The following is a 19,624-nucleotide window of genomic DNA, read 5'->3' as shown; positions in this document are numbered from 1 at the left end:
TGCCCCTTCCTTTTATTTATTTTTTTTTTTTTCATTTGAGGTAAATGTATTTTGTAATAATGATGTGATAAAGAAGCTCAAACTGTATGTTTTAGGAGTATTTGGATAAAACAGACTTGAGTATTGGTTTACCATTCCCACACAACTTCTTGCCTTTTCCTCAACTTCTGAGAGCCAAGACTTGCCTGACAGCTCAACCTCATCACCAGCCAGTGTAGGATGAGCTTGCACCTGTTTAATAGAATGCACTGTCTGCTGATCTCTGGTGTGGTCAGGGCTCCTCTAAAGGCAGGGTGGCTGCAAGGAACAAAATGAGCAGCACAATTAAGAGATCCCGAGGGAATACAATAAAACACTTGCAAGATAGATTTAACAAGTACACTGTAGTGTGTTACAGTGTTTGGAAAATATCTAAGGAGATTCCTACAAACTTTGCAAATTTTCTAGTAAAATATTATTTTATGGACAAGTATTTCATAATAAGGAAGACAAGAAACCTATGCAAATAATGCACTGTAACATCTACTAGGTGTTGTAAACTGCCCTTTTCACACAATTTTGCCAAGGTTTAATCCAATATTACTGCATTGATGCCCCATGTGGGTGTTTTTCTCCCCTTTTTTTTGCAAGGCAGTGGTAAATACTGGTAAAATACATCTCTTACAGTGTAAAATCAAGACATTTAATCTGTGGTATTACAGAAACATCTGGAAATTTTACAACAGAACCAAATGCAGTTTCCGTTGACATACAGTAAAGATGTCTTTATGACTAACTAAAGGTTTGTAAAAATGCCATCAAAAATCTGTGATTAAAAGAAAAGGAGTCATATTCCTGATTGGTGACACTCAACAATCAACAAAATACAAACATAATTTCATAAAAAATTATAAGGAAGCTTCTTATTGAAAATTGATTTGTCATGGCAAGACCAATTATATTTTTTGCATAAAAATATCAATTTTTAAATGATCTTGCAGAGAAACATAATTTTTTGACATTTCTTAGCCACGTGAGCTGATCCATGCATACTCTTAATGCATCAGCACTGAACCCTACATGTGTTACTGCACAATATTTTTGCCTTTCTTTTTTACTCCTTATTTTGTCTATTTATATGCTTTCTCTTGTCATGAAAATACATATAAATAAAGGGGGAAAATTAATCATTCTACGAGTTCTGTACACTTCCCCAAAATTTGCTTCTTGATTTTTATCACATTTCTTGCTACGTGAGTCTAACAGTAGGGCAGCCAATTTCTGCTAAGCATTACAAATGTAGTATTTTTAAACACTAGCAGAACCTGTCTTCTTATGCTTTCCTGATAATTTCTGCACTAGATGATGCAACCAATGTGAATTAAATTAGTAATAACAATACATACTGATTATAAAGCAATACAGAAATTGCTAGGCATACGTAATGGGTCCAAAAATACCTCAGCCAAAAATCTCTAACAAAACACACATGTAGAAGTGTTCCCTCAAGCACAGCTGCAGGTGTCCCATCGTGGAGGCCTGGCCCATACAAGCTGGGGACAGTTTGGGATATAAGGAGACCTAATCACAGCTACATTATGGAAGATAGACACCATCCTGATATGTATGGTGAGATGTACTTTTAACTGTTCAAGGTCAACAAGGTCAATACTGGTCTAGGAGCCTCTCAGAGAACCCTCAGCTTCCCACAGGGCTCCTTTCCTCACCAGGGGGGAGGAACAGGGAGTCACACTGCTGATGAATCAATACTCAGGAACTTTTAGGGCTGAAAAAATTTAGGAACATATTTAGGGACAAATGTTAGGAATTTAGGTGTGAAACAATACTTTGTAAGATTTTCAAACCCTTTTCAAATGATGTCCCACCCTGCACCTCAGCACCAGTTTGACCACACAGTGTTCAAAGCCCGTTGCAAGCCATTAATGCCCCTTTAGTGTCGGATTTGGCATCTGACATATTAATTCTGCTGGAAGAGGTTTAGAATCTCCATAATCAGGCAGCCCTGTGTTGCCCACTTATCTCAGCCAGCTTCTCCACAGAGCTCATTCCAGAGAAGAATCCCACTGCTGCCGAATCTCAGACTCGGTGAACTGCCTGCAGCATCCTCCTGCACAGAGCCCAGGTCCCTGTCAGCTCAGCAATGTGTCCTTTGGAGGACCAGCCACCACAACCCACAGAGGCTGAGGCTTTGCAGAGCCCCAGATCATGCAGTTATGTAGTTGTGTGTCCCCTCTCCAGATGCAGCATTTAGGTAAGACAAAAATTGTCCCTGGTTTGTGTGTGGGCTCGTAAGTGGAGCTTTCCATGGGAGTGGAAGCAAATGTGTAAGTTCTACTGTATTTCTCTGCTGAGGGTGCTGCCAGTCTCTACATTCTGCACATTTTCTCTTTTCTCTGTCTTCCACCAGCATGTCATGTTCTAGACAAAGATTTTTCTCTGTTTTCAGGTTCCCTTCAGCTCTTTCCTCCTGGCAATCCCAGACCCCAGCTCCTCCTCTGTACCACAGGGAGATGACTCTTTTCTACCTCCCACACCCTTTGATACTCTTTCCATTTTTTTTTTTTGTCATTCCCTTCTTCCAGCCTTTGTCAGTGCTTTTCCTCTGATGTCATGCCAGTCCCACTCCTTTCATTTTGCTTCCTTATTTTATTCTTCCCTTTGTTCTCTCCTCAAGCACTTCTCATTTTCTCAAGAGCATTTTTGTTCTCACTGGCATACTCTACCTCCCTCGTTCAGCAACCCTTCTTTCAGGTACCCTGTTCCTTAAAGGGTACTCTAAACTCACATGTTCATTCCTTCTTCACATGAAAAACCAATTATCCCATTATTTATCCTAATACAGTTCTGTCCTATGAATTTGCTGACTCTGTGGTCACCCACTTACTTAGCTTTTGACTTAATTCTCTCTTGTGTAGACTTGCTTGATTTTCCTCTGGAATATGGCAATGTCTCCATTGACTTCACCACCTTCATCTGCCTTAAAATCTCTTCTTCCCACAACTGGCTTATCTTTTAATTTACTTTTCTTCCAGCTTGAATAATCATTTGAGTATCTCTACTGATACTCTTTTTTCCTTTTCTATCAAGCAATTTCCTTATCTTTATTTTTCCCATTTTGTCTTGCACAGAGATACTTTCCTCAATCATTTTTTGTTTTCACAACTTTTTTTCCCTTCTCTATTCACTTTTCTAATGGAGAATTTCAAGGTCTGAGAGCATCCACCGGAAGTCCAAGTTCCCAGTTAATCTATGAAAAGTATACTGTTGATTCCCTCTCTCCACACCTTGCTTGATGCATATTCCATCTAGTTCATGTACTTGGTGATCATGCTGTATCCCTTTGGATGCACTGGGAATGCACTGGAGGTCGGGGTCATCAGTACTGTCAAGCCCAAGCCACTTGCCAGACTTTGAAGTGTTCTGAAGGAAGGCTGCCTCAGTAACTGGGATTAAGGCCATGCTTTTCCATGTGGATATGTTGGGTCTTAGACAGTTTGGAAAAGCTAATAACATGATTCTTATATTTTTGGGAATGCCTGTTGATTTACATGAGGAGCCTGTATGGTCCTACACAAGCAGGACACTCATGTACTGCATGAACACTCCCATAATCTCAGCAAAGCTATGCAAATGAGCATGATGACTGTTCCAACTACATAATTTTATATTTGAGAGGACCAATATCAGATAAAAGCAATATAGTTCTTCAGCTTATTATTTTTTAAAGAAATTTGCTGTAGCTCTTGTAACTTCTTTTTGACTTTGATAAGTTCACAGTGATTTTCCCCCCATGAAAATTTGTTGTGTTACTCTCAAAAGGCATCTGGAAACAAGACTGTATATTTCTTGCAGTATTTTTGAAAACCTGCACATCCCTGAAATAAATGTCTAAAAACCTCTTAAGGCAATAGATAAACCAGCAAGTCCACTGAGATCACACAGGGCATTCTGGGCTTACCTGAAGAAAGAGACCTGAAAAAATTGCAGTAATCTGCTAAAGTTAAAGCACTCCTAAGAATGCACTGTGGTTTTGTCCCAGTGGCAGTAATGACAATTGCATTGAGACTATTCCCAAGCATCATTGTGCCTTGGAGGAATTTTTTTTTTTTGTCATTTTACTCCTACTGCTAAGTTAAACTCAGGATTTTCAGTCAATCTTTATTTTCATAAAATTAAATATGTTTCTTTCTTTCCATTTTCCAAAAAGAAAGGGTTTTTCTGCCAGTTTAGGGCTGGGTTATCAGAGTGAAAGTTACCTTGCTAAATCCATAGCAAGAAACAGTCACAGGCAGAGACTTAGGAGGATGGTACCACTGAAGGATACTGCTGTCCTTTCCTGCCACCTTTGGACCTCAGGTCCACCGAGGTTTTACTCTGAACATTCAGGGTTGGCTGCAGGGACAGGGTGTCTGATTCTCCCTCTGGTCAGCCTGTTTTTTTGGCTGTGGATACCCCTCCACTGCAAATGTTACCCACTAAGGGATTAAAGCACAGACTTATTCTCCACACTAGGGGAGGCCAAGAGGACAATCTTCTCTTTAACTCTATGACCTGGATTAAGTTCTTGATTAAGCTTTAAACCAGCTCTCAGTTTTATACCAATAAGCAGAAATATGTCCCACAGTCAATATTACACCATCTTCACAAGAGCTTATGTAGCTTGCCATAGCTATACAATTCCCACATAGACAGTAATGTTGTCTGGTCCTGGAGAGTGTCAAACATCTTGGTGGTGTGTGACATCCTGAGAGTGACTTTTCCAGTGACAAAAACTCATACTAACTGATCAATAACTATAGTACAAGTTGTAGCAAGCAAGGTGCAACAGTCCTCATAAAATTTAATAGGAATTTGGAGACAGCTTTCAAAAACTAATCAGAGAATTAAGTCCCTTCAGTAGGATGCTGTTGGCAAATTTAACAGCTTCGTAGACAGGATCTCACACCCTGTGAAATCTTGAGACTGGATTTTCAAATTGCACTGCTAAACCAGACTTTTGGTGGGTGCACACCTCATGTGACACACCTGAATTCTTGTAGGCAGAGAATTTAGCCCACTGGCTTTAAAGGTAAAATTGCAATTTGACCCCAGCATAAGCAACATTAGAATCAGGTCCTTCATGTCATAGTATTCTGTTCAGAACTCTGCAAGCCACAGCACAATTTATGTTCTGTAGGACACTGCCATGGGCGAGCTGTGTTCACACAAAACAACCAAATTGTTCTTTCTTTAATGCCACTACATGTCCCTACACTGCCTTCATTTCCAAATTCAGCTCCACTTATGTAACACAGACCACTGAACTGAATGATAGCATTGTTTGTAATGTATTTATTTTATTTTGGCTTTCCAGTCTGATTTAGTACTTTGCTTTGTCACATTTATTTAACTGTAAAAACATTATGTGAATCCAGAAAGATACTTTACTCCTGCATCTTGCTTTAGATCCAGTCTTTCAATGATAAAATTAGAACCTTACTTCTAGACAAGGTGTCAACATTTGCCTAAAAAAACTTTATTCCTTTATTTGGTAAAGCTTATAAGTAGGTCATCAACACAAGTAACCCAGGCAAACATCAACAGTGACTAGAAAAGCATCTTGGCTCCAGGATGAAAGTCTAGTTTTAATGTATTTGATACCAATCCCATTTTACTTGTCTTTAAGTTACAGAGCAGTAAAGTAACTAATATGCTTTCTATTTTGGAGTGTGTTTTATGTTTTATATATAATGGAGGGCTCTAGAGATACTGAGAGTAGTGGACAACATTATTCTTGAAAAAGACCCCTCACAAACAAACAAACAAGAAAAAGCTCACAGAAATTAAAGTATGAAATATTATAGTAGGGGAAAATTAACTTGCATTGCTCTTCAAATAATCAGTTCATTAAGAAGTATTTGCATGAATTGTTACTGGTTTCACTCAAAGCATGAACATTACAATTTTTATATTATCTTGTGAATAAAATTAGCTTAATGTGCATTTTTTCACAGTATAACTGGTGAAGTTACCTTTTCTTGTAATACATTTATCAACATAAATAACAACAGAAGAGGTCATCATTATTTAGGTGCATTTCAAGAAAATGAAAAACATAATTTTCCTAAAATATGTATTTGATCAGGTGGGTTGTGTGATTTTCAAATTGTTTTAATGAATATTTAATCAACATGAAACATATAATTATACAAGCTGAAATAGGTACCAGTCTGTGTCCCAGGCTGTTCTGTTTCACAGTCTTCCAACTGAGTGTTCTTTAAAGCTGATTTAACTAATTAAAAAAAAAAAAACAACAAACCAACCAACCAAAAAAACCCAAAAAACTGAAGTCATCTTCAGCAGGTGGCATAAGCTGAGAAGCAGCAAAAGAACTCACAAACTACCAGCAAATCCTTAGTTCAGTTCAATGCAGTATTGGTAAGATGCCTGCCTAGTTTTTCATGAATTGCTTGAGTTTTATCAAGATTGCTGAAATACAGGGATGTGTTCATAAAATGATCCATTGAAACACTGTTTCAATGCATAAAGCCCCCAAAATCCAGCTCTCCTCCCCCACATCCTACCTATACTCTGGCACAGAGATACACTTTCTCACACCCGCAAGTGTGTCCCAGCAGATACGTGTGCCTGGCACACACAGATGGAAGGTACATACCCACACCTCTGTAGCTCTACAGAGGGTTAGAGAAACACTGTCTGGGAATAAAAAACACATTCCTATGAATCTGTACATTTAAAACATCCATGTGCATCCAAGCAAACACATAAGCACAGATAGAGATCTACACACCCAGAGACACAGGGGCTTGGACAAGGCACATCCACAGGCACAGGCAGCTCCAGAAGCACACACACACCTACACAGCTGGCTGTGTACTCACATGGACACACAGATGCGTGGGCAGATATAGATAGATAGATAGATAGATAGATAGATAGATAGATAGATAGATAGATAGATAGATATGAGGAAGAGTTACAATGGCTGTATAATTTCTCCTAATCTCTCCTTCCTTTTTGAAATAATCCAGGTTTAGGATCCTTTAGCCAGCCAGGTCCCTGAAGGAGAGATATTCCCAGAGGAGCAAAGCACTTCCAATTTCTTTAAGGTTCCCCACCTCACTCCCCCTCTCTCCCAGCAGCAGATCCGGGGAGATGAGCTGGGCACTCAGCACAGCTTTCCCAGATGCTGGTTTGGCACTTTCCACCCCAAGTTAAGGAAGGGCATAAGATGGCAAGCTTAAGATCTCACCCCTTCACCCCCAAAGCCCGTAGGAGAAGGAACCTCTGAGCAACATCTGTCAGCTCCTTTCTACACACTGCCCACCCCCCAGCTGTCGACTACAGGGGTGTCCCTGAACCCTACCCTTCCTCTGCAAGTGTAAAAGCCATTGATCTCCTCTTGGTCCCTGCTTCCCCTTTTCTCCTGCCCCGAATCCCGTCAGGAAACCTTCGCAATTCGCCGCTCTAAACTTTTTCCTGGCTGCACAACCCGCAACCCCCGGGGCAGCCGCTGCGTCTGGTCCAGAGGGCAGAATGGGGCGGGGGTGGGCTGCAGCGACCCGGGATGCAGGGATCCAGGCTGCAGGGTGTGGGATGCAAGGAGTGGGATGAGAGGATTGAGATGCGGGATCCGCGGATGTGAGGACCGGGATGCGCGAACTCGAGACGCAGGATGCAGAGATAGGGATGCGGGATGCAGGGACCAGGACGCGGGATAGCAGTGCCCAGCTTCTTACCGTGCAAGGAGGATAGGTCCTGGTGAGGGTCTCCAGCTGCCCCCGGGCATCGCGGGCCTCCCGATGTGCTCGTTAAACATCCACCGGGGAGTCTCACCCCCCAAACTTGTGTGAGCTGCTTCCTCTGGGAACAATCACCCTTTCTCCCCCCCACCTTGGATCGGATCCCGATGGAAACTCATCAAGGCCTCCTAAGTGGTAAGAGGTAAGCTGTGAGGGAAGAAGAAGAGGGGGACAACGGGACGGAGAGGTTGTGATCACCAAGCGATGATCCCCTTCCTTTCCCCTCTCCTCTGGAGCACCCGCTTCCCGTTCCTCTGACCAACTTTGGCTCTGCTTAGCCAGGCAGCGCCTGGGACCGGCGCTGTGAATTGGGGTCCCTTTTCGCAGCCTGGCATCTTTCTAGATTTCCTCTCCTTTCCGGGCAAAGGGGATTGGTGCAAAGCTTTAAATTAGGAGGCGACCTAGAGTTGCAAAGACAGGGAGTGGGAGCTGGCTGGCGTTCGCAGACCGCCTCCCCCTGCGCTCGGCGCTGCGCGGAGGGGCCGGCTGAGCCTTATCCCTACCATTTATTCATTGACTGCGTTCCTAGCTCTCACTCTGGAGCTGCCTATCGCTCCTGGCACGGCCGGGAGCGGGGCTGTGGCAGAAGCCCTGGGAAGGAGGCGAGCCCCATGCTGCGGGGCTCCCCGCGGCTGTTTAACTGCGCCGGCAGAGCGGGCAGAGCGCAGCCCGGTCCCGGGGGGAGGACAGGGGGGTGGGGGGGACGGGACACGGGGACGCTGCTGTCGCCTGGCAACCCTGCATCCCTGCCCCGAGCATCCCTCCCCCAGCAACCTGATTGGACGGGGCCGGGGCGGGGGGAACACACACGCTCCTCCGAGGATGCTGCGCCCCGGCACTGCGACTTGTCGCATCCTCAAAAAGCCGGGAGCGGGCAGGGTGAGCACAGAGCAGCCGGGAGAGCCGAGGCAGTTCAGGGCGTTGTATCACCGTCCTCCTGCCTTCTTGCTTCCAGCTGGCTTGATCAATTTGCTTCTGCTCTACATCTCCTAGAAAAAGAGTGTATTTGTCTATGTTTGTTTGTATGTATGTATGGGTGGATGGATGGATAGACAGAAAAAATATACTAATATATGCACACAAATATATATATATATATATGCATTTTTATATATAGATACATGTATATGTATTATCCATAGTCTTTACAATATCTCTCTATATTCTAACTCCTATATGGGAAGAGAGAAGAAAAATAGTTACTGAGAAAAGATCACCTCAGGGTGCAGCAAAGCTGGATGCAAAGGGAAAAAGAAAGCTACTTTTTGGCTTGTATATATTTCAGAACCATAGGTTTGCGTCAGGTGGAGTGTTAACAGAAGGTTGTGGTCCTAAAGAAAGAATTAAACCCAGTGAGGTGAGTGTGCTGTAAGAGTCAGTGAGGATGGATGCACTGACTTCAGAGAGGGTGAGTTTAAGTCGTGCTGCATGGGGCATTGCTGGTGTTATATGTGGCTTCATTGCTTATTCTGTGCTATGGGCGACAGTAAGCAGCTGCTTCCTGCTGGTTGGGTGTAGTATGGAGAGGATGTCTGTAAAATCCCAATACCTCCCTTTCCATACAGCTCCAGTTGGGACACTGCGAGTTTCTCATTCTTTAGCAGGGAGAAGCCTATTGTCCATTTCTCCCTGAATGTTTCCCTCCACCTTTCCACTTAACTCCAGGCAGTTCCCCACCAGTGCTCAGATAGAGCAAGGAAAGAGACACTGCAGTCAGGAGCTGCAATCCAGCAGCTCACATGGGGCCACTATTGTTTCAGCAGCCACGTTTCCAGTAAGGAGTTAAGGCAAAATAAAAGGAAATAAAATAATCTGCTTCTGCTTTGTAGTATTTTATGTTTAGTTATTTAACATCTGTTTACTTTTGTGATCTACCATTACATTTGAGCTACTTGGCTAATTCTATGAGTTTTTCCTTTCTTGGAAGCCAAGGACATTTAATGTTAAATTAAAGCATGTTAAACTGTTTCATTTAGGACCAAAGTTAAGCAGGGAGCAAAATGAAAGACAGCAGTTTTTCTCAGGTTTACCCTAGTTTAGATTGGAACAAAATGTACGTGAGACATTGCTGTAATATAAGGGTAAACTGGAATGAATAGGAAATGAGTCTCATGTCTTTCAAATCATAGCACAATTTGACAAATATGTTCAGGTTACAATTTTTTCACAGTCCTGCAGGCTGATTGCCAGGAAAGACTGGTGAAAAGAAGGATCTGATTCTGCATTGTTTTGTACATAGCAATCATGCCTCAAAATGAGTGTGAAAGTAACTTTTTCATTGGGTAGGACGTAAAACCCACTGTGTATGAAATTGGCCACCACAGGCACCAAGCAGAATCTGGCTGAGATTTGTTGTCTGATTTATAGAAGGTCACTTAGAGCTGGGGAAATGACCCAGTCATTAGTTCTGTGCTTCAAAAAACATCAGTAGTACTGATGGTTTACTCCCTTTCCATGCCTTGCTGCTGTGCAACGTCTGATATCAGTCCCTGACACTGCTACTGCTTGCATTTACACATGATTCATGGCTACTGAGAAACAGGAAAATAAACCTGAACAGTCAAACAAAACACAGGCAAAGGCACGAGGGTTTAATTTCAACTTTCTTCCAGGTTTCTTCCTCAGCCAGTTCTCCTGGCATAACAGGATCTCATTTTAGCCATAAGACAACCTACCCCTGTCTTTCTGAAGCAGAATTCTGGAGACCTCATTTCAGTTTATGACTCTGGAAAACTGTGTTTATTTTTGTAGGGAAAGCAACTGTGCCTCAATTCTCTTTTGGGACAGCACATGGTGCATCCACATAGGGGTTCTGGAGATGCAGCTGTGTGCTGAACATGTGCTCTCAGCCAGCCAGATGTTCAGGCTTACAGGTTACACACAGTGGGACAGTGCAAGGCAACGCACAGATCTCAGTGAAGCTCTGGGCTAAGCTTTGTTTGGGTGCTACTGGCAAATCATTCATTTCAGGCTAAATTGAGCACCTCTTGCTACACTTAATTGTAGATACACCCACGGTTAGACTCAGAAATCAGGCTGTGTAGCTTCTGCCAGGGGACAGCTTGGAGAAAACAATCAACAGCCCTCAGTGTCTATGACCTGGATCCAAATAAGGGGTTTTAATATGAAATGTATTTATTTATTTTCTGCCTGTGAAACAAAGGTGGTAAAGCAGCATTAAATTTTCTGAAATAAGAATATTTTGCCTTTGTGAATTATCTATTAGTGAAATATTAGTTATATCTATTTAAAAGATCAATTCCTTTCAAATTGAGATCTCACATAACACCAACTTGAGTTCTTAAAAAACTTTAATGAGATGAAGAATTTATTTTATAAAATTCATTAATGTGATTAACACCACAAATGTGATTATCACCACAAATAAACAGATGTGTGTCTTTTCCTTACACAGAATTTTAGCATGAGCTTCCAGACCGTATGCATGGGAACTTTCCAATTTTATATTTGACAGGAAGATACTGTTCTGGCAAAACACTTTGTAGGGTTCCCCAGCTTGCTTTGAGCATCTATTTTAGGACACACTCAAGTTATTTGCTGATTAAAGACTAAAGCAAAGCTTTAGAAAAATTGCAAATGTGCTTGTACAGCCAGTGAGTGATCTATAGATTGGGCCCGGCCTACTTGAATAATTCATGAGGCTTATGGTCTTTCCTCCTTTCCTGGGGATCTTACAGAAATGAGCAGGAATAGGGTCATAGATAAGTGAGGTTTGTTTCTAGCATATTGCTCCCTGACATCTGATTTCCAACAGCTCTGCATCTGCTTCCTGTGTGGAAGTGACGTGTGAGTGGGCAGGACCCATTCTGCGGCTCTGCCTGAGTGAACAGTCGTGGTCATCGCCCCAGGGCCAATTCTGGCTTACCTCTGTGGCTTGGGGCACACTTCAGAAGCACCTAGAGATGATATCATTCTCCTGGGAGTCTGCCAGTCTCAGGGTACAAAACCCTGTTTGGATGGTAGCAGTCTCAGGGGTCTAGATGTGTGCCCACAACACTATGGCCATGTCAGTCTCTGCCTCCTGAGACAGAAAGGCAAAAAATTCATAATGATTGATGCAGGGATCTACAAAACACCACAGTCTCTGACTCTTCCCTACCTGCCAATTGTGAGGGACATGGACATACTCCAAAGGAACAGTCCTGTGGCACTCAGCTTTCAGAGGAGTATGGTAATCCCTAGGGGAAGATCCACAGTGATGAAGAGTGTAAGGGGTGTTGCTCTGTCATACTCCAGGACCTCATGGATTGCTGTGGAAAATTATGCACTGCTGTGGTTGCTGGCTGGACACCAGTGCCCAACAAAGCCCCTCTACTTCCTCAGCTGGGCAGGGCATAGGAAGTATAACAAAAATAGACTCTTCCTTTTCTCTTTACAAACAGCACTGATGGTCTTCATCATGAAGTTCATCATCAAAATGGAATGAATGTCTTCCTTTCTCATTGTTAAGTGGCTTTGAAGAGATTTTTGGTCAATACACATGGTGCAGAAAGTCCTCATGTTCATTCAGTGCTGTTTCATGTGGCATCCCTTGGGCCTTCAGTGACATTGTTATTCCCTGTCAGATGTCCTGTGATGTCTTAGCTGAAGGCTGAAGGGATACTGGGCTAGTACCAACATACCATAACATACCCAGGCTTTTTTGGGGCATTCTGAGCCTTTCTCATGCCCAAGGACAGTGGCAACTCTGACTATAAAGCTCAATACAATAAAAACCTGTGTTTCATGTGGTGTGGTCTGGCACATGGAAGAAAGACTACTTTCCACACTGTCTGTGCACATGTAGCAGCATCCTCCCTTCTGTCTCCATCTCCCATGACCACCAATGTCTTTACCTGGTTCTTCTCCTCACCTTTTCTCAAGCAAATTTTCCCATTTCCTTCAGTGTCCCTCTGCCTTTTTCACCTTCTTCTCTTTTGCTCTTTAGATAGCTGGCTGTCTGCTCATGCCTATTAGCCATGTCTCCAGTTAACCCCAAGGTCTCCTTGCCCCTTCTCCACAAAGGAACCTCTTTCCATGGAAAACAACCAGCAGCTGTTGTTCATCTTCATCAGCTACAAGAGGCGAAAAGGTCTGGCTTCACTGTGGGAACCAGCTGCCCTCTTTCCACCTCTGCTTCCTTCTCAGAAATCAGGTTTCCCAACATACTGCTGGAGACACACGTGACATCCAGATGTCATCCAAATGGGGCTCCTTCATAAAAATACATGAGCAGCAAGGGTCCCTCCAGGTCCCTGCAAGATATACAAGTGTACACACTCCACTCCACACCCCTCCCTAGCCAAAGTCCTGCTGCAGTCTGTGCAGGTACAGGGATGAACCTAACACAGGATCTGCCTGATACGTGCAGGACACTTTAAATCTCTGCCAGCTCATGACTATGGTTCCAAGATCCACCACCCTTTTACATCTTCTCACTCCATCCTTCCATGTCTCTGATATAGGTGTTTTTTTGTCTTCTAAGAGGAGGCTCTAGCCTTTCCCAGGAGGTGCAGGGGACAGGGCATGGCACAGTAGCACATTCCAATCTCTGCCATATTTAAAGTAATATGAACAGATGACCCCATTCCTCAAAATACTGACTGTTATCTCTTTCTCTTACCATGCAAATAATTGGGTACCAAATACCAGAATTTCCTACATATTTTGCTTTTGACTTAAGTCACCTTTATGTTTCTGTGGATTATTATTCTCTTTATTAATATCTGAGCTGCTAGCAGTCTGGCTTCTTCAAATTAGTTCTTCCTCCCCCCTGAAAATCTGCAAATGTTTCTTCTCTGTGAAACACTTTCCCTTCACCCATAGCTCTTCTCTGTAGGAATTACTGCATTTACATATTTTGTTTAAGGTGCTTAGGAATTATTGACAGGTTTGCCTTGCCCCGGGGGTGATGTGACATAGTTGAGCTGTGAACCACTTAAAGCATTGACTGGCTCATAGGAGGGATTACTTGTGACTCTGAATTAGGGCACGGGCCAAGAAATGTAGCACAGTGCTGTCAGGGGATGTGGCACACAGATCCATTTCCTCTATAATCCCATCGTATCTATGACCTACCACATACAGAGCAACGTAAGCAATCTACATTTCCCCATTAGCACAAGATATGGGCTTCCTGTGAAATAAATTTACTCACAGTCCCTACACCGCTGCTTTGCAAGCCTGGAAACCCTGTTTTTATTATGTCAGTGAGTTTATTTCAGAATTCTTTCACACTGAGAATCCATCTGGATATACTACTTTCAAAATGTCCTGCTGAGATTCTGCTTTGCCACTAGTTAAAAATGAATGGATAAATTTATAAACAGGAAGTTTATTGTATTTTTCAGCTGAAAGATATTCTAGATTTTATCTTGGCTTAGATTTTTGCTAGTGGCATTTTGGTTTTTATTATGTTGTTGTTTTTTTTTTTCTGTTTTCCAACCATTTAATTTTACTAGCACCCCTGGAAGGAACAGTGAGTCCAGAATTAGAAAGCTGAAATGAAAGGAATGAAGTTCCTAGAAATGAGACTGGAACAAAAAAAAGCAAGAAATCCAAATCAGTCACAGCTAAGAATCTTGACCTTCCCTTAACAAAGACAAACCATTTTCCAACAGGAAACACATACCTGGCCTTGGAAAACTGCTAGTAGCATAAAATATAATTGAGCAGATGGTAACAAAAATAGCACTTGAGCTGTTTAAAAGCCTTTTATTGAATGACTCTTCTTTTTTCTTTTTTTTCTATTTTTTTTTATTTCCCCTCCAGAATGCAGTTGTCCTCTCTAATTTAAGAAAAGATAAGAAATACAGGCAAAATGTGAGATCTGTATGTTTTTCTTCAGCTTCTTCTATTTAAATTGCACACCAGTAAATGTGGTTAAGAGAATAACTTGAAATTGCAAAGCAATGAGAACTAACAGTGATAGTGGAATCTTAATTCAGCTCCCTCATGCATGTGGATACACTCTTTAATTGGTTTGACACCGTCTTTTTTTTCTCTTTCAGAAAATCCTGATACATTCAGCACCCTAAAGAAATAGGGTTTTTTTTCCCTGCACTGCCCAGTGACTCTGCCTTGCACTTTGTACATACTTTTACACATACTGTGTACTCATCTTCCTCTGCCTTACAGGGAGAATGGCCCATTTCTTGTCAGAAAAAATATTCAAGTGTTTTGAAACTTTGTTTCATATAGTTTTTACTCCACTATCGAGGTGAGGTCTGGTATGTTGGTTTTCTGTTTCCCAGATGAGAAATATGCATTAAAACCTGAAAATATTAATGACTTCTTAGTACCTGATTTTTTAAATTTAGGAGCTCTACACTTTCAGAATAGCTTACATGATACCTTGAAGAAATAGCTGTTGCTCACCTTATATTAAGTTTGTGCTCTCAGCTTTTCATTTTTATCTAGTCCTAGAGTTTGACTAGGAGAACATCATGGTTTTCTTAGACTGATTCTCATAAGTGACTAAATCTTTTTGGATGAAATTATGCAGAGAGGCAGAGAATCAACATGGAAAAGTCCATCTCAATAACCACATTTTGGCAAGGATGTAAACTGTTGTAAGCTGAGCTTCATCATGGGAAATGCTCAGTAATTAGACTGTTGCTTGGTATTAACCCTGGAGAAAGGACAGGACAGGACAGGACAGGACAGGACAGGACAGGAAAGGAAAGGTGCGGAAAGGAAAGGTGCGGAAAGGTGCGGAAAGGTGCGGAAAGGTGCGGAAAGGAAAGGTGCGGAAAGGAAAGGTGCGGAAAGGTGCGGAAAGGTGCGGAAAGGTGCGGAAAGGTGCGGAAAGGTGCGGAAAGGTGCGGAAAGGTGCGGAAAGGAAAGGAAAGGAAAGGTGCGGAAAGGAAAGGAAAGGTGCGGAAAGGAAAGGAAAGGTGCGGAAAGGAAAGGAAAGGAAAGGTGCGGAAAGGAAAGGAAAGGTGCGGAAAGGAAAGGAAAGGTGCGGAAAGGAAAGGAAAGGTGCGGAAAGGAAAGGAAAGGTGCGGAAAGGAAAGGAAAGGAAAGGAAAGGAAAGGAAAGGAAAGGAAAGGAAAGGAAAGGAAAGGAAAGGAAAGGAAAGGAAAGGAAAGGAAAGGAAAGGAAAGGAAAGGAAAGGAAAGGAAAGGAAAGGAAAGGAAAGGAAAGGAAAGGAAAGGAAAGGAAAGGAAAGGAAAGGAAAGGAAAGGAAAGGAAAGGAAAGGAAAGGAAAGGAAAGGAAAGGAAAGGAAAGGAAAGGAAAGGTGCGGAAAGGAAAGGTGCGGAAAGGAAAGGAAAGGAAAGGAAAGGAAAGGAAAGGAAAGGAAAGGAAAGGAAAGGAAAGGAAAGGAAAGGAAAGGAAAGGAAAGGAAAGGAAAGGAAAGGAAAGGAAAGGAAAGGAAAGGAAAGGAAAGGAAAGGAAAGGAAAGGAAAGGAAAGGAAAGGAAAGGAAAGGAAAGGAAAGGAAAGGAAAGGAAAGGAAAGGAAAGGAAAGGAAAGGAAAGGAAAGGAAAGGAAAGGAAAGGAAAGGAAAGGAAAGGAAAGGAAAGGAAAGGAAAGGAAAGGTGCGGAAAGGTGCGGAAAGGTGCGGAAAGGTGCGGAAAGGTGCGGAAAGGAAAGGAAAGGAAAGGAAAGGAAAGGAAAGGAAAGGAAAGGAAAGGAAAGGAAAGGAAAGGAAAGGAAAGGAAAGGAAAGGAAAGGAAAGGAAAGGAAAGGAAAGGAAAGGAAAGGAAAGGAAAGGAAAGGAAAGGAAAGGAAAGGAAAGGAAAGGAAAGGAAAGGAAAGGAAAGGAAAGGAAAGGAAAGGAAAGGAAAGGTGCGGAAAGGAAAGGAAAGGAAAGGAAAGATTCTAGATGGATTTTGGCCTGGTAGCTCTGTTATGGTGTAGAAGGAGCAGCACATGTGGTGCCAGTTATCGGATCCTGGCCATGGAACACAAGCAGCTTCCTAAGAACAGGGTTTTGTGATCACACCAAATCTCCATCAAGGAGAGCATTTCTGTCTAATCCTGGTCAGTAGCATATACTTAGAAAAACTCGGGGTCTGGACAAAATAGAACATTTTTCTCTTGATATACCACTTATGGCTTCCAGCAACCTGTGCTTTAGGGACTTTAATCTTCTTTTGATCCCATTATTCTATTTGCCTTTACAAAACCCTGCTGTGGGGATTTCCCTCACAAAAATAGTTAGTGTGTGAAAAGCACTTCCATTTTTTTAAATGTTAAGCCTGCCTCAGCAAGAACCCTGTTCTACTGTTTCTGGGAAACCACAAGTGCTTTTTCCTTCCTCATTCTCTTCAATCTATTCAAGGTTTTAGACATTTTCCATACCCTTCCCCTGCATAAAAGATGAAAAATTCCAGGCTTTTCAGATTTCCTTTCTCATGATTTTCTTCTGTCCACATTTTTGCCCTTCTCTATTCTTTTTCAACTTCACAGTCCCTTTTTGTGTGATCAGCACACCACCACTTGTAGCTCTCCAGGTGTGGGAGAAATACCTATTATTACACTCCTATAATAATGATATTGGATTTCTCTTTTTTTCCCCTCTTCCTTCCTAAAAAGTTCTAACATTTTCTTTGTCATTTGGACAAAGGAAAGCTGAGTTGGCCTTTTCAGACAAACTATCATAAGGAATAGTAGTTATTTTGGAGTCCATTGTATCACATACAGAGCTAGAGTTAATTTTTGTCTCATCTGCAGTTTTTGACATTCACTGACAGTGATTTTCATCTGCCATTTTATTTTCCAGTCAGTCAATATTGTGAGATCATTTTGTGCCTTGTAGTCACTAGCTTGGCTTTTTACTATTCTGAGTATCTCTCTATATAAGTTAAAGTCTCATGTCTCATTAGTCAACCATTTTCCAGATCTTTCGAGACTATGTTAATCAATATTAGTCCCAGACAATTGGGAAACTTGATGAGGGGTTAATTCTGTCATAATGAAAACTGAATATGAATCCCTTCCCTTTGCTTCCTCATTTTCAGGCAGCTTGTACCTGCTCTTATCTTTACTAAGTTTCCTTGAGACCCTTTTATGAGGATATTTGTCAGAAATGTTGCAAAGATCCAAATACAAGTCACCTGTATCTTACAGGATCCAAAGTGCTCCTGCAGTCATGTGCAGCACAGCTTTCCTCACATCAAGAACCTATTCCCAATTGATTTTTCTACACATTACTAAAGGCCATTCCTCACTAGTTTTCTTAGCAATTTTCTGGTATGACAGACTGACTTATTCATCTCTTTTTTTCCAGATCACCCCCAAAATACTATTAAACAACAGTTGACTTATTCTACTCCTCTGGTAACAAGGCTGAATTAAGAAAGAGGCTACAGATCACAGATCAGCAGTTTCATATCTGAATCCCTTTATCACTTGGGACTCTAAGTTTTTTATTGTTCATTTTATCACATTTTTTTATAGATTCTTGCTCTTGACAGCTAGATTTGAGACAGATCACCTCTAAAGAAAGGCTATTGTGAACACTGATGCAAAAAAATAATTTGTGTTTTCTGTTACAGCCTTAACATCCTTCAGTGCTTCTTCTATACCTGGGCTATTTATTGCCCCTCCAACTCTGGTAGCTTTCTTCTTAGGCAGTAAAGTTAAAAAATTTTCTATCTGATAGTTGTGCTTTTTTTTTTTTTTCACATTTCACCTCAAAACTCCCTCCTGTTTAATGTTTGACACCAAAGCTTTTATAGATCATAAAGCAATTGCTTAACTCCCGTCTCTAAGACCACCAGGCAATTGACTGCAGAAGAGGGAATAATGTAAATGAGCTATACTGAAGATGAACTTCCCAACTGTTTGTGAAGACATGGGTACTTGTGGCTGTTGGATGGCATCTGAAGTGACTTGTATAAGTGTGAGGGAGCTGCCAGGACTCATAAGTTCATTTTAGCGGAATATCAAAGCACCTTTGCAGGTACCTCTTCCATCAGTCCAGCAACACGGGTTTACTTCATCAATTCTTACCCGCCTGTCAAAGCTTGCTGTAGAAAGTCTTGCAGAGAAGTAAATGGGAAATACTTTGCTGACACTGTTCAAAAGAACTCTCATTTTTTTGGACTGGCAATTTCATTTCTGACTTCCTCGCTTTTCTGGTCGTACTTCTAAGCATTAAAAGAGTCAGAGATATTACCCTAGCAGTAAAACCCCTCTTTTTTTCTTCTCTCTCTGTTTCATATTTCCTGAATTGCTTTTATGGGAGCAAAACAGGAGAATGGGAAGTGAAATGTCTATTACACCTGACTGATCAATATATGTCTTTTTTTGCACTACAGTAGAAAGATGAAGTTGGCTTAGGTGGTTTCACAGCTTACAACTAACTTTCTCTACTTCAGTCTCAGCAGACCCAAAAGAAACCTCTGCATACTAAATAGTGAAAAGGCTTGAGGACATCTTCAAAGGAAGGACACTTCCCCACTTCCCTCTGGTTTGAACTCAGTGGGACTTGATGACATAGTTCAACAAGAGAAAGAAGAAAACTGGCACCAAGAGCTTGCAAAAGGCCTGGCAGATTTATTACAAGCACCAGCCACTTGTACCTAACATGTAACCACATATTGCTAAGTACTTAAGACAACCTCGCTCTCAGAGGGTGGCTGTCAGAATAACTTTAACTTTCTGAATTTGCTAGTCTAGGTAAACACCTGCTACTGATGAAGCAGATGAGACAGGCAGAGGAAAGATGTGACTTGCTGTAGATTATGATCCAAGCAACTGAGACAGAATGAAAAAGGTCTAAAAACCAGTTGACACATCATCTGTGAGTTGTGGCACAGAAAAAAAGACCTCAAGAGTGTGAAATATCCTTGACATAAATGAGTAAAGTGGAT

The 19,624-nt window shown here is 41.8% G+C and overlaps 1 protein-coding gene across 4 annotated transcripts in view; it reads right to left on the bottom strand.

Moving 5' to 3' along the window:
* Positions 1-8,416, bottom strand: part of GRM3 (glutamate metabotropic receptor 3) — a 102,386-nt gene extending 93,970 nt beyond the window's left edge. For all 4 annotated transcript variants that reach the window (XM_088055010.1, XM_088055012.1, XM_088055011.1 and 1 more), the window contains exon 1: positions 7,740-8,416. The gene's annotated coding sequence lies outside the window, so the exon portion shown is untranslated. The remainder of the gene's footprint in view (positions 1-7,739) is intronic.
* Positions 8,417-19,624: the final 11,208 nt, after the last annotated feature.

The sequence above is a fragment of the Pseudopodoces humilis genome, chromosome 5 (genome assembly GCF_049639895.1).
Source record: "Pseudopodoces humilis isolate 2021_Gansu_Grassland_sample_001 chromosome 5, ASM4963989v1, whole genome shotgun sequence".
Taxonomy (NCBI): domain Eukaryota; kingdom Metazoa; phylum Chordata; class Aves; order Passeriformes; family Paridae; genus Pseudopodoces; species Pseudopodoces humilis.
Note: the sequence above shows the minus strand (reverse complement) of the source record. Positions and strands in the feature narration are given on the sequence as shown.